At 37.8% G+C, this 15,917-nt stretch overlaps 1 pseudogene; it reads right to left on the reverse strand.

The window, feature by feature from the left end:
• Positions 1–1,605: 1,605 nt before the first annotated feature.
• On the reverse strand, positions 1,606–8,734 carry LOC113916043 (annotated as a pseudogene).
• Positions 8,735–15,917: the final 7,183 nt, after the last annotated feature.

Raw genomic sequence — 15,917 nt, forward strand, 5'->3', positions numbered from 1 at the left:
ACCATTTCCTGGTTCTCCAGCTTACAGACAGCAGTTACTGGGACTTCTGGGCCTCCAAAACCACATCAGCCAATTCCTATAATAAATCTCTTCCTATGTATCTCGCTGCCTCATTCTCATTGGTTCTGCTTCTTTGGAGAACCATGACTAATACACACATTTTTATATTAGAGATTTAAGCAGGAGAGTAACACTGATGGAATTTGTATTTTAGAAAGATCATTCTGGTTGAGCACAATGAATAAATTTAAAGAGAGTAACACTGGAGGCAGAAAAATCAGACAGAAAGCTGCTACAGTAATCCACTTGAAAAACACAGTAACCTGGATGAGGATAATAATGGTAAAGACAGAAAAAAGTAAATGGAACAGTAAAAAAAAAAAAAAAAATTGTAGCAGGGAGAATCAACAGGACTTGACCAGCCAGATGTGGGAAGATAAAGGAGATAGAGGAGTCAAGGATGACACCCAATTTTTTTGCCTGAGCAATTGTTTGAAAGTGTTACCATTCATTGAAATGTGGAATATTAAGAAGTTCTGGAGAGAAAGGACACGTGCACGTGTGAATTTCGTTAAGTCTGAGGCACCTGTTCAAGGAAAGTAATAATAGACTACACTAGAGATGCAGATTTGGGAGTCATCAGCATACTGCAGGTAAGATCAGTGAGGGAAAATGTACTAAGAAAGAAGAAAATAGGGCCCCAAAAAAAGCTCTCAGGGATAATCAATCAGTAAATGGCTAAATTAACTATTATACAACTCTGTAGAAAATATGCAAGTCCTAAAACTATAATTAGAAAAAATGTTTAATAATATTCTGTTGGATACCTCATGTCCTCAAGTTTCTTATGAAAGTGGAAGGTTGGAACAAGAAGCAAGGAGGCTATCTGCTGATTTTTTTTTTCCAGTTTACTATAGCATTTTATTTTCCTCACACAATGACACATTGCTGGGAGCCTAATGTTTGTCTTCACATGACAGTAGAAAACCAAAATTTGTTGTCATTGCTTAAAGAATTGTGCATAAAAACTTTACATAAATTAAAAGGATGAATAAATTTACAGGTGTAAAGGCAAACTGTTTTCCAACTCAAGGCAGTAACAACTCACAGTGTTCTAAAATGGGTCCTAAGGCTCAGACCTTCTTAAAGCTGTCAGATCAGCAAGACATAAAAATGTCAACTGATTCAAAAATCTTGCCAGCCTCTAGAGAAATCCTGGAATAGGCAGCTCTCACACATTAATACCCTACACAGATCAAGAATCGTATGGAGGATGTTCATCAAACCAATGGATTTCTCGTCCATAAACATGTTTTTACCTTAGCCATGAAGTGACTGAGCCTCATGTACAAGGGATTTAAATCAAAGGTATGTACAGGATATTAAACACATACCAAGGGAAAAGTTAATTTGAATATAAGGTCAAAATCAGCAACAATTCTACCATCCAGTGCTGACATCAGATACAAGCTTCAACGACAAATTTCTTTTCAAAGGCTTATTCCAGTTTATGAGGCTAGCACGAGGTATATACATTTGCCAGGGCAAATTTATACTTGGGAATTAACTCATGCAGCAAATGCTACATATCTGCTTGCAGGGCATTTAGAAACATCTGAGGTGAGCAATGGAGGGGCCCAACTCATCATACTCCTGTTTGCTGATCCACACCCGCTGAAAGGTGGACAGTGAGGCTAAGATGGAGCCCCTACAGGAGAAGCAATGACCTTGATCTTCATCATGCTGAGCTCCAGCATTGTGATCCCTTTCTGCATTCTATCCGAGATGGCTGGGTACATGGTAGTCCCACCAGATGGCACTCTGTTAGAGTAGAGGTCCTTTCAGTTGTCAATATCATACTTCATGATGGAGTTCAAGATGGTCTCCTGGATAACACAGTACTCCATACCCAAAAAGGAGAGCTGGAAGAGCGCCTCGGGGCAGGAGTACCACTCCTTGCCCATGGTGATCACCTGACTGTCAGGCAGCTCACAGCTCTTCTCCAGGGAAGAGGACAACATTGCAGTGGCCATCTCCTACTCTAAGTGCAGGATAACCTCGCAGAGCTTCTCAGTGATGTCACACATGAGTTCCCACGCAACTGTGGTGGTGAAGCTATAATCACTCTCTGTATCTTCATGAGGTAGTCCATCAGGTCCCAGCCAGCCAGGTCCCGACACAGGATGCCATGGGGCAGGGAGTACCCCATACAGATGGGCATAGTGTGGGTGACCCTGTCCCCGAGTCCATGACAATACCAGTGGTGCAGCCAGAGGCGTACAGGGACAGCACAACCTGGATGGCCAGATACATAGCGGGAATGTTGAAGGTCTTGAACATGATGAGTCATCTTCTCCTGGTCGGCCTTAGGGTGCAGGGGGGCCTCAGTCAGCAGCATAGAGGACTCCTTGAGGGCCATGCACAGTTCATTACAGAAGGTGTGGTACCAGATCTTCTCCATGTCCTCCTTGTTGTTGATGATGCTGGGCTTGATAGGGTACTTGAGGACCAGGATGTCCTGCTTGCTCTGGGCCTTGGTGCCCACATAGGAGTCTTTTGGCCTATGCCCACCATGATGCCCTGGGGTCCAGGGGGTGTCTGACAATGGATGGGAACATGGCCAGGAGAGGGGGGTCATCATCCCCAGCAAAGCCCACCTTGCACATACCAGAGCCATCATCAATGATGAGTGCAGAAATCTCCTCTTCCAGTGTGACAGGTGGAGGTGGCAGCAGTGGGCATGAAAAATGAATGGCAGGAAGACACTGAGCATGGGCCAACTGCTGTGAGTGAGACCCCTGATTGTTTTTAATGTGTAAGCATCTCAGATCTTTTCCAATTGATATTGCTAGAGATTAAGAGCGCCATTTCCTTCCCTTCTTTTAACTCAATGCCACCCTGAATTACTGCGTCCCTCCCCAACTACCACCATACCTATTAATCTTTAAGGTGGCTCCCATGACAATGGTGACACAGTGAAAAGGAAAGCCAAACACACCACTATCCCAAGATGTATAATGCATTAAAATTAAGATACCAAAATACAGTTTAAAAGTTACAAAGGAAACTACTAGTAAAACCATATAGCCAACAAAATAGTGGGGAGGGGCGGTAATAAACATGAGCTGAATTCCTCATCTTTCTTAGCACAGCATCAAAAGAAACTTCCAGAAGCTGAGAAATCAAGTGTTAGAGTTGGAGATTATATGCATCTTACAACTACCAGAGTAACTAAAAAGAGAAATGAGAAATGGCCAAAGATGAATTTTTTCTAAAGAATGGGCCTGTAGAAAGAGGGGACTAGGGGTGGAGAAGCTTTTGTTTATTACGTAGACTCTATCTTCTAGAGTAGTTTTAGGTTTGCAGCAAAGTTGAGTGAAAAGTAGGAGCAGTTCCATCTACACCCTGTTTCCACTTCATGCACATACAGCATCCCTGCACCAGAGGGATACATCTGTAACAACAGATGAACCAACACTGACATATCATTATCCCCTGAAGTCCATGGTTTACATGAGCGCTCACTCCTGGTGTTTTACATTCTATGGGTTTGAACAAACGTATAAAGACACATATCTACCATTATAATATCATACAGAATAGTTTCTTCACTGCCCTAAAAATTTTCTATGCTCTGCCTATTCACCTGTCCTCCCACTTCTATCTCTGGCAACCACTGATCTTTTTACTATCGCCACAGTTTTACCTTTTCTAGAATGTCATCTTGCTGGAATCATCCAGTATATAACCTTTTCAGATTGGCTTCTTTCACTCAGTTAAGTGTTCAGGGTTCCTATGTTTCTTTTCATAGCTTGATAATTCATTTACTTTTAGTGTTGAATAACATTCCACTGTTCGTATATACCACAATTTGATTATCAGTCCACCTACTGAAGGTGAATTCACCGATTGTTTGCTTCCAAGTTTTAGCTATTATAAATAAAGCTATGATAAATATCCATGTGCAGAGTTTTGTGTACATAAGTTTTCAACTCCTTTGGGTAATACCAAGGAGCACAAGTCCTGGATCAGACAGTAAGAGTCTGTCTAGTTTTGTAAGAATATGACAAATTGTCTTCCAAAGTGGCTGTACCATTTTGTATTCCCAACAGCAAAGAATAAGAGTCCCTGATGCTCTACATCCTCACCAGGATTCAGTATTGTCAGTGTTTGGGATTTTTGCCATCCTAATAGTGGTATCTCACTGTTTTAATTACAATTCCCTAATGTCATATTATGTCACACATCTTTTCATCTGCTTATCTGTCAGCTATATATCTTCTTTGGTAAGGTGTCTATTCAGATCTTTTGCCCATTTTTCAGCCAGATTCTTCATTCTCTTATTGCTGAATTTTAAAAGTTCTTTGAATATTTTGACTTTAACACTCCTTTATCATAGATGTCCTTTGCAAATATTTCCTCCCAGTCTGTGGTTTGTCTTCTCATTCTCTTGACAGTATCTTTTAAAAGAAAAAAGTTTTTAATTTTAATGCGGTCCAAATTATCAGTTATTTCTTTAATGGACTGTACCTTTGGTGCTGCATTTAAAAAGTCATTACCAAGCCTGAGGTCATCTAGATTTTCTCTTATGTCATCTCCCAGAAGTTTTATAGCTTTGCATTTATATGTAGACCCATTTTGAGTTCATTTTTACAAAGGTAAAATAACGCTTTTAATTTTTATTTTGAACTCTTTGGTACTATTTTATTATTGTTCCCAATTTTATATTTTACTTTTAGAAAAATGTGAGTTTTTTTTTCATTATTACCCATGAACCTGATGATTCAACTTCTAAGCAATTATCCTAAGAAGATAATCATAGGTTTGGAGAGAGATGTTCACCCAAAACAATTTATGGTAATGAGATATTAGAAACAATGTAGGTATTAAAAAATTGCAAGGATGGTTAGATAATTATACTCAAATAATAGACTGCTATAAAGCTATTTAAATTTAAAATAGTATTTTTAAATAATTTTTACTTTCCTGAGAGGGATTATGCCAAATGCTATCATTAGAATATGGAATGTGGATTATTTATGTTTATTCTTTATATGGTTTTATATAATATGTATTAGTTTTATAATCCTAAAAGAATTAAAATGTTCATAAAAGCCCTCAAAATAAGATTTACAGTGACAAATGACATATTTTTCAGAACAATGGACCAAAATAAGGATAAATGTCCTTTCCCATTGTTATCATGCAATAGATTTAAGCATCCAAAACACACATAAAACTCCAAGGCAGAAATGAGTGGAAAGTAATTAGTAGAGTTTGGTTTATTAGGGAGAGAATTTCAATAATTAGAAGGGAGAATTGGGGGTTAGGAAGGATAAATGACAGAACTATAGTCAAGAACCAGAAAGGGTTCTTCAAGTTGTATAACATGATATCTCAACAGAGAGCAAAAGGTCTTCAACTTCTGAAACCTGTTATATAAACTACGTCCAGCCTAAGCTGATATCTGTCATTTATCCTTATGGTGGGGCAAGGGGCTACCAAATGAAATTCACTGACCCCTTGCTTCCAAATAATATGCCCACTTAGAGAGGAAAAAGCTTGGTATTAGTAGGCTAGGTCAGGGACTGAAGTCTAAGGCCCAAGTTTAAGTCCCAGCTCAACTGTGTATTTAGGGCATGATTTGGGTAAGTCGCATAACCAACAGGAGACAGTTATCTCATTTGTTAATGATACCAGCTCTGTCTCTATAGTAGAGCTGTCATGATGACCAAATGAGATCCATATAAAAGAGAGCTAAGAAGAACGAAACAAACAGAATGTATTTTATAATAAAATAATTCTCACCCTGTCAACAATTGTTCGCCCTCTAATAGCAATTCAGAAGATAAAAAATTAAATCCCTGGTTGAAAGGGCAATTGACAGACTGATGATCTAGCTGCTGCCCCACGTGCAGTGCAACTGAATCTGGATCCAAAAGGTAGATGACCTTCTCAGGCAGACAAAGAACATTCTTTGGCTGAAGCTTATGTGTAGCTGTGCTTCCAAGGTAGACCATCAAACAAGTTTTAAAATGTATCACCAGTCACTCATATTATTTTACTTGATCTGTTCATTCATTTATTCACTGAGAGCAGATTATGTGCTAGGCACTGGAAACAAACAATAAAAACACAAATCAGACAAAGCCTTGCCTACTTGGAGCTCATACCACTCATACTTGCAGCTCATATTGATGGAAAAACAAGTATTAGTTACAGAATCATACATGAATGTATCATGAAAACTGTGATGACTATAAAAAGAAAGAATATTTAGTTAGAGGGGCTGATGCGGATTGAGGAGTTCAGAAACATCATTCCTGAACTGAGATGTGAGATGACTCAGTGGGGAGAGAAGAGTCAAAGGATCAAGTAGAGGGATTGGCATTAATAAAGCTCCTGTGGCCCAAGACAGTGACATTCAAGAAACTGAAAAGAGGGCAGCATGTCCAGAACACAGAGAATGAAAATGAATGAGGTGTAAGATGAATGTAAACAGGTAGGTGTGTTAGGGATTTCTGCCTTTATTCTGAGAGCAATAAGAGCCAATGAAAGCTACTGAGCAGAGAAGTAACAAAATCCATTTTGTATTTTTAAACACTGCTCTGACCATAATGTATCAGGATGCCAGGTCACTGTGTATGAGATTTACATACAGGTGTTTTACACATAGAGTTACACTCAGGGTCCTACAGTTGAAAATTTTCTATTAAAGTTCTAATTTCAAAAGACCTCTGTATTTCTTTGACAATATTAATGACCACACACAAGAGATTCTTGATGATTCCTAACTGGATCAATACTACCTAGGAGGAATTAATAAAATGTAATGACTTTTTAGCTTTATATTTCTCATCCTTTTCCAACATGGTATACCAACAGATTTTGGTCAACAAAAAGAAAGAGATTTAAAAACGTAAGGGCGAAAGTCTGAAAAAACTGGAAAATTCTAGGAGGCACTGTGAGTTTAAAATTTTTATTTTATTTATTATTTGAGAGAGAGAGAGAGAGAGAACAAGAGGAGGGAAGGGCAGAGGGAGAGAATCTCCAGCAGACTCCGAAGCAGAGCACGGAGACCAATGTGGGGCCCAATCTCATGCCCCCAAGATCATGACCTGAGCCAAAACCAAGAGGTGGATGCTCAACCTACTGAGCCACCCAGGTGCTCCCACAAGCACTGTGAGTTTAAACATCAACATCTAGAATGGAGTTCTTATCCACAGTATTAAGATGTACTAATGCATCAAACAGTGAGGTATCAAAAGTAACTGGATACCAATAATAGCACAAGTACTAATATGCTAAAGTTAGTAGATGATCAACCTGTTTGTGGACATCCCTATAATAACTTCACTCTCACTCATATCCATTCTGAAATGTTTTCTCAAATTAAAGAGAAAGGAGCCACCGCAGCCTGGGACATTACATACAATCCCTCATTTGTGCTAAAAATTCACTGTCCTCTTATTACTAATATATAACTGGAAATTGAAAGTATTTTTAAAAATTACTGTACAACATGCTATCAATAACTTAATTTTTTCTCATAAATATTTAATAATGAAGCAAGCACAGATTAAGAAAGCATAAATGGTACATGCACACTTACCTAGGGCAAATGTGAAGAGGACTCCAAAAACATTGCTACAATAATGGCACAATTACAATGTCTCAGTCAAAAATCACATGATAGTACATGTGACACAGATAATATATAGTTAAAATCCTGAAATTATAAGTCTTATAATCATCACAGTAAAATAAAACATTTTATGTTTATTCTTTGTTGATATATACTTGCTTGTTTCATTAACTAGTAGAGCATAACTCCTCTTCTAAAGTGAAGATAAAAATTAGATTAGTCATGTTAACTGATTTTCCTACATAAATTATAATTCTGAGATTATAAAATTGGTAAACTGTATTAGTGACATATCAGAAAAAATACCTTAAGGAATGCAATGTGAAATGAATACAAATTGGTGGTACTATCTGCTTATGTACTTTGGATTTTATCCAACTCTGGGTATACTTGTGGAACAGTGTTATGCATGGGAATAACACTCATTCTGCACATCATATCAGGAAAAGTCTGATGTCTGGGGGCCTTGGCAAGAGAAAGTGAAGTAGGCAGCCCAGATGAGAGAGACAAGAAATCAGCACAGGTGGGAAGGAGAGATAGGCATCAAAGAGTCTCACAGGGTGTGGCTTTTAGCACAGTGTGGGTAGTAGAAGCATAGAGTAAGGGTGCAGGGAACTAGGAGCAAGAGCTTCAATTAGAATAGAGAGAGCATAGGGGCTTCTGGGTGGCTTAGTTGGTTAAGCATCTGCCTTCGGCTCGGGTCATGATCCCAGAGTCTTGGGATCGAGGCTCACATCAGACTCCGGGCTCAGCAGAGAGTCTGCTTCTCCTTTTCTCTCTGACCCTCCTCCCCACTTGTTCCCTCTCTCTCTCTCTCTCTCTCTCTCTGTCTCAAATAAAAAAACAAACAAAAAAAAAAAAACACAGTGAGCATGGACGTGGCGACCCAGACACTGAGACTAACAAGAACCAAAATTCAGACTCAAATTTTGAGTCAGAGATCAAACCTTGAGAGTGCAGAGTGCAGGACTTCAACAGGAGCTGGAAGACAGACTGAAAAAACTGACAGGAGGACCAGAGGGCTGATGACCCTAACTGCAACCTTGATTGACTCAGGGCAGGATGATAAAGGTTTACACTGGTAGCCATGGAGGGGGCATACATACCTTCTGATGGAGAGTTCAACTTTCTAAGGAAATCTGACCTAGAGACTCAAGAAAAGTCAGGGGAAACCTGCAAAGAGCATCAGCTGGGAAAGATTCATTGTGTGAGATGCTTCAGGTGGAGGGATGAGGAATCAGCCCTGGGTTCAAATCCTGGCTTTCTTAACACTAGCTCAAATTTAAGTCAATTCTTCAATTTCTATGTGCTTCAGTTTTCTTTCATATAAACAAGATAAATAGGGCTAATAATTCTCACTTTTCAAAGCTGTTAAGGAGATTAAATGAGAGAACACACGTGAAAGAACATGGATCCTAGGAAATATATACTCATTTTTGTACCTTCTCCCTCCCATTTACCAATACCTATACCATTCACCAACAGGACAATATTGCTGATTTCTGTTCCACATGAACATTACAAAGCCACAGTGGCCTTTTCTACATGCATTTGTCACTCCCCGCCCCCTTGATTTTATGTGATGTTTCTTTCCTTTCTATATATATTGTCATGATTGAACAATAGTATAGAAATGAGTGACTTTTGCTTGAAAAAATCTGGTCACTAGCTGAACAGTGTGTTATCTAGGGAATAACGAAAAAGATTCACTGGTCTGCAATTCTTTTTGCCAAGCTGGCTTCAATGCTCAAAGTAGCTAATTGGCTCCAGGCATCTTTTCTACCAAAAATCATACCTCTTATTCGAATGACAGGCAAAAGAAGTAGCTGGAATTATAACAATGCAAAATTCCTGCTGCTTCTAAACAAACTTAATTAAACTGCTCCATTTTTGTACAAAGAGCTTCAAATGCAGATAAGCATAACTCACTGAAAATGTCAGGTTAATGACAGCACTGTCTAAATTGGTCCTGTTGGGAGCAGAAGGTTTCAGAGAGATACATAGAAGATGAAGGATTTAAAAAAAAAAAAAAAGGAAAGGTTAACTGTAAATTTGTTTAGGTAGCTAACCACCTATATGTTTTAATAGTAAATACATCCCTTTCTCCTTATACTGTCATGCTGAAACATCAAATCCTAAAATCAGCTCTGTAAGCTTCATGACCTCAATTTTTGCCATAACCCTAGCAAATCAACCAGAAATCATGGCAAATACAAAACTACAAGGCATAACAATAACATAAATCTTATATTTGCATTGTAATTATTGATTGATTTAGTCATTCATTCAATTTAACATACAGTTACTGAGTGTCTACCACATACACAGTATTGTGGCATATAACAAATTATAATTTTGTACCTCAAATTAAAAGATAAAACATAAAAACAAAATGTTATTGCAAACTGAAGAAAAATGGAAAGCACAGTATTCCAAAAAATCAAAAAATTTTAAATTCTTTTAACTACTCCAAATGACAGTGTTTCTCTCTCATCATTCAGTCTATTTCAAATCCCTAACCCCCATAAAAGTTAAATAATTCTGATAACTAATTTACTAAAATCATGATCCTGTTCTTAGCAGAGTTGTTTCTATCTTTCTGAGGTAATTATTAGGACCTCTTCGATTCTGCCTCAGAGTGAGAACCAGTTCCTGATTTGCATCATTTCTGTTGAATACATCCACCTTTCTGTGATAGAGAACACTGTTAAAATACTTCCTCCAGGGGCACCTGGGTGGCTCAGTAAGTTGAGCATCCAACTCTTGATTTCAGCTCAGGTCATGATCTCAGGGTCATGGGATGGTAGTTAAGTTGTCCAGACCAGGGAGTGGGGGAGGGGGCTCCACACTCAGTGGGGAGTCTGCTTAAGACTATTTCTCCCTCAGACGAACCATGAGAGACTATGGACAAACTGAGGGTTCTAGAGGGGAGGGGGTTGGGGGGATGGGTTAACCTGGTGATGGGTATTAAAGAGGGCACGTATTGAATGGAGCACTGGATGTTATATGCAAACAATGAATCATGGAACACTACATCAAAAACTTATGATGGAATGTATGTGATTAACATAATAAAAAAACTAATGATGTAATGTACGGTGACTAACATAACATAATAAAATAAAATTAATAAAAAAATTAAAAATTAAAAAATAAAAAGACTATTTCTCCCTCTGCCTGTGCCCCTCCCCTCAGCTGGCTCTCTCTCTCTCTCTCTCTCACTCTATCAAATAAAAAAATAATAATAATACTTCCTTTAGACCCCACAACCTTTTGTTGCTTTGTTTACTGATGTAATTACATTTCCATATCTTTGGCCACAATTTGTATAAAAGCTGCTCTTGGTATACGACCTTCTGATATAGGAATTCATAAGAATCTCCCATAGTCACTCATCTTTTCTTTTTAGTCACCACTGTCATCTGAGCTTTTGGTTTTTGTTTCCTGATGACTTTTAATTGAAGATACTTCACAAGCCATGAAGAGAAGTAGTTAACTTGTCAGCTTTAGACAAGCATCCCCCAAATCTTGACATTCCATGATTCTCTATGACATAAGAATAAGGACGAATACAACCGCAATCAGAGGAAGTACAGCACTAATTCTGTAGGTCACAGATCTGCTGTTTTTTTAATTACATATTTTTTTAACACACAGTTCATTTTTGGTTAAGTTCAACCTATTTTTTTCAGGGTTAATGAGTCCCTAGCAGCTAATGAGCTTTAAGCATATATCATGTGCAATTGCTTTGGAACCATATTTATGAATTGACTTTGTGTCTTAAGTATTAACTTCCATCCTGCTACTTAAATGAATTCTACGCAAATAGTAAAATAATACAAAAACACATGGCAAAAGAGGCATTATTCTGCACTGCCCCATTGTCCAGATGGTGAAAACAGTGAGTCAGTAGGAGAAGTAGGACCAGAATCAAGGCCAACTAATTAACTCACTGTGCAACATTCATTGTACGAAAGATACAGTACTTAGGAACATGTGTTTTACAATTTCCACATTTTGCCCAGTCTACTCTGAGCTAATATGTCCTTGATATTCCCAAGAATGGCAAAACCATTAATTCAACTCTTCAATTCTCTGTTAGACTAAAATCAACAGTCCCCAAAACACCAATAAAGATTTCTATATAAAGCTATAATAAATTCAATATTAGATTGCAAATCTAGAATTCAGGATTTTGGAAAGGGGGCAACATTCACTACATTCTACATTAATCATCTAGGAAATGGGAGTATAATCTCCTACATTAAACAGGCAGAGGAGGATTAGATGAGTGAGAAGCCCAGCTGGAGATCTGGAATGCTAGCTGGCAGCAGGGGCATGGTTTAGAGTTACCGTAGCCTGAGCAAGACATTACCGTAGCCTGAGCAAGACATGAGTTGGAGAGAGCAGCTGACAATCAGACTAAAATTAGAAGGGCAAGTTTAACATGGAGGGACTCCATCCAGAACTGAAGAGCAGTGGTCCAATAGGCCTCAAAAAGCATCAAGCTGAATTTAATGACCCAGACAAGTCGCCACAAGACCTATTGATCCAGAAACCAAGATTCTGATGAAGTGCAAAGAGTACTTAGAATTAAAATACCTCAGTTCCAGTCTGGAATTGAAAATTCATGAAACAGGTGACCTTGGAATAGCCTCTTGATCCCTCTGAGTCTTAATCCCCTTACACAAAAAAGGGAATTTTAAAAAGCTACCTTGCAAAGTTGTGGAAGGTATTAAGTATTTCATCAGAAAATGGCTTGTAAGATGTAAACTAACACACAAATGTAAAGTTGTGTGGTGGCATTATTACGGCTCTTGACATTAGCAGTCTTGACTTGATGGGATAACATTTCAAATATTGTCTGATACATTTTCATCCTAAGTCTTGTTGACCTTATGACCTTCAAGTCACTGAGGATAAAGCATCCACTGCTAGAGGGCAGAAAATAAGGAAGTCATTGCTCAACCTTGATATTTTTAAAGTCAAAAAAAAAAAAAAAAGTGTAATAGTCATGAATGCAATAGGTCTCAACGGTAAGAGCCAAACAATAAGGAGGGGAAAAAGAGGTTTTCTAGGTCACAGAAGCTTCTCTTTATATTAAAAACCAGCGACTGACTAATTCAAGGCATCTGTTTTTCCTATAAGCAACAGAGTAAGAAACATATAGGACATAACGCAAGAGCAATTTCCCACTACAAAGTAAAGCCTTTAAAATCATTCCTAGGCTGGATTAAGAAAGTGAGAGAAACAAAAGAGAATTCATTTTAAGTGAGGGCTTCTTTCACATTCTCCCACACATCCCCACAGACCTGGGGTTTCATTCCTAGAATGGGAGAATGGGCAGTAGAAACATCCTTCCCCTCAACTACACCTTGAGGATATAAGAATAGAAGGGACTTTTTCCTGCTTCCATCTGGACTACTGGGAGGATGCAATCTTTCAGAATATATTCCACCAACAGGGAGGCTGTAGTAGAGGAAGATGGTTACAGACAAAGGGAGAAAAGATACAGGCAGAGAAAAGGTCTGTGAGAGCAACATGTTCCTGGAGCCTACATGTGGTATGGAAGAAAAACAGATATACCCAACTGCCCCACTGGGGCCTGCAGACTTGGGAAGGGGCTATGGGGATTCAAGGAGGCTTGACATTAGACTGAGACACAGACAGCCTTTGCATGAGCTTTTGTCCCCTTCTACTTTTCTTACTGAGTGGAATCTGCTGATGTGCCTGGAACCACGTAGCCCACATGTCAGAGGGGGTCTCCTGCCCCTAACTCAGGAGGTATCGTGGATTGGCATGCAAAATAAGCAAAAAAAAAATAAGCTGTGTTCTCTAGCAGAGTTGAATGCCATTTATCTTTGACATTTAGCAAACCAAATATCAAGGGAATTTTAGTTGGCTATGAACTATGCATTCTACTAAGCCCCCAAAACAAATATAATACATACAGTGGTAGTTTCTATCCTAATTTCCTTGTCCTTACAACACTGACCTACTTAAACAAAGAAATGGGTAATTTGGGCTGTTTTACCTGAAAAAATTATTCAGTTTCTATGAAAGATCCTAATCGCCTACAAAAAATACAGTTTCTGCAAAATGCAGATAGAATTAAATGTTTGAACTATGTTCTTTTCTTCTCCTAAAGCTACATAAGGACAATCAAATCCCCTGAAAAGTCAACCAAAAAGTAGAAAATAATAGTTCTGCAGGAGGTTTTGGACTCCCCTTCAAATGTGCATGCACATGCCCATGTGTGTGTGCACACACAAAAACTCACACACACACACACACACTATGAGCTGCTTAAAAACATTTGTACAACCTGCCCACATTATCTTTATCCTAAAATTAAAAAAAATAATAATCCCTAAATAGATTCACCCTTATGGAACTGCTGCACTTTCAAATATTGAAAAATAAAACCTGAATGGCAAGAGTAGGGAATGAACACAGCCAAGCTCATTACAAGCCTACCTTTTTGGCTTTTTTTACAGGTACAATGAACTCAAAGTTCTCAGGGAGAGAATGAAAAGTAAGAAAATTGAAAGTTACAACCTCAAGCAGTTTCCAGCAAACCACTTTCTTCCCAATTTGTTATATGCACCCAGCCAACCTCTTCAATGAAGGAGAAAATCTGTTTTTTCATCAGATACAGTGGGAAATCATAGCAAAGCAAGGAAGTCTACTTCCGAGAGGAAAAACTGCAAATTGCCTGACTTGGTGAATATTCAGGCAGTCAATAGACAATCTGAAATTGCACTTCTGTATCTTTATATTTAAATGCAAAATGCACCCTAAAACAAAAGTGTTCATGGTGTAATCTTATCTAAAATGCCAACTTCTCTACTGGCTCATTGCACTTCTGAAACCAGAATTAGAGAACATTTGATTTAGATCATCTGACTTCCAATGCAATTCATCAACAATTACACTTATTTGTGCTTTCCCATAAAGGTTTTCAATTTTTTTTTAATCCAGCTAACTTTTATATGTTCAATGAGTTGTAGTGTAAAAAAAAAAGGCACTGTTAAAAAGCTTTTAAGACATAAGCTCAAATTATGTAACTAATTTTGGTTTGCTTCCCATCTTTTGCGTTCCCTTCAAAATGGGATCATCAGTTGAGGATGAATCTTCCCTATCTCTAGCAAAGTTTCTTTCTGTTATTCCCATATTCTTATGGTTACTGCAATCTTAATCTAGGCTAATATCACCCTATTTGACCTATATAGTGCATAAGGCAAAAAGGTAGCTTTCCAGGAGTCCGCAATTGTTTAAAATGGTATCATCATTCAACATAAGGTGTAAATCTCAGATGTGAATTATTTACATGTTTCTACCTTTTCAACAAAGTAACATTTGGATTTGATGTGGGATATAGCACTTTTTTGGACTATGGATTGGTTTTTGTTTATTTTGTTTTTGTCTATCAACAAATCTCAGCACCTTGCCTTTTGGTTATAAATGGCTCTGAATAATCTAGGAAGGGAATTACAAGTCTCAAAATACCAAGCAGTGAATAATTTTCCATTCAACTCTTTTGCCCAGAGCTCAGTAGTGGTAGCACAAACCCTAGTGGCAAAAGTATGTTCTTAAAATAAATAATTTCCATTACATTTTTTCAGATTATAAAAGTATCACTTGCACTTAGGATAGCTAGAAAACACATTTTCCTCAAAAAGAAGGTTATCAAAACAACCCATAATTTACTACTTAGAAACAAAGAGCTATCACTTATTTTTTTTATTTTTCTTTTTACAAACAGAAGGAAGTCAAAAATATTGAAAACCTTAATTAACTGTCATGCTCAAGGGAAGGGGTATAGTTGTGGTGAGTTTGAAAGTTTTCTCAAATGCCGTAATACATGTATTGTTTTTGAAACCATAAAAAAATACAGTAATCTATTTGTCTAGCTCAATAATTAATGAATAAAGCATAATTAATGACTCAGGAGCTCTCACTACTCCTGGGTCATCAGGGTAAAGATCAATTTTATAGTAGGGGTGAAGTTGTAGAAGAGATACAATAGCACTTGAAAATTCAAATGTTTACATAGGACCAAGCAGATAATATAAATAATCAGGTACAAAAATCCTGTCGATAGAAGACCATCAATAGATATTCTCTACTCAAGTCTGGCTAATCGCTGCCATCCAAAAGAAAAAAAACAAAACAAAAAAAAAAACCCTAATGTTATCAAATTCTCCTACTTTTTGTTGTTTTTGTTGTTCCTTCAAGAGAAGCCAGATATTTGTGTCTTTACATGACATCT

This window comes from Zalophus californianus, chromosome 1 (assembly GCF_009762305.2).
Source record: "Zalophus californianus isolate mZalCal1 chromosome 1, mZalCal1.pri.v2, whole genome shotgun sequence".
Lineage (NCBI taxonomy): Eukaryota > Metazoa > Chordata > Mammalia > Carnivora > Otariidae > Zalophus > Zalophus californianus.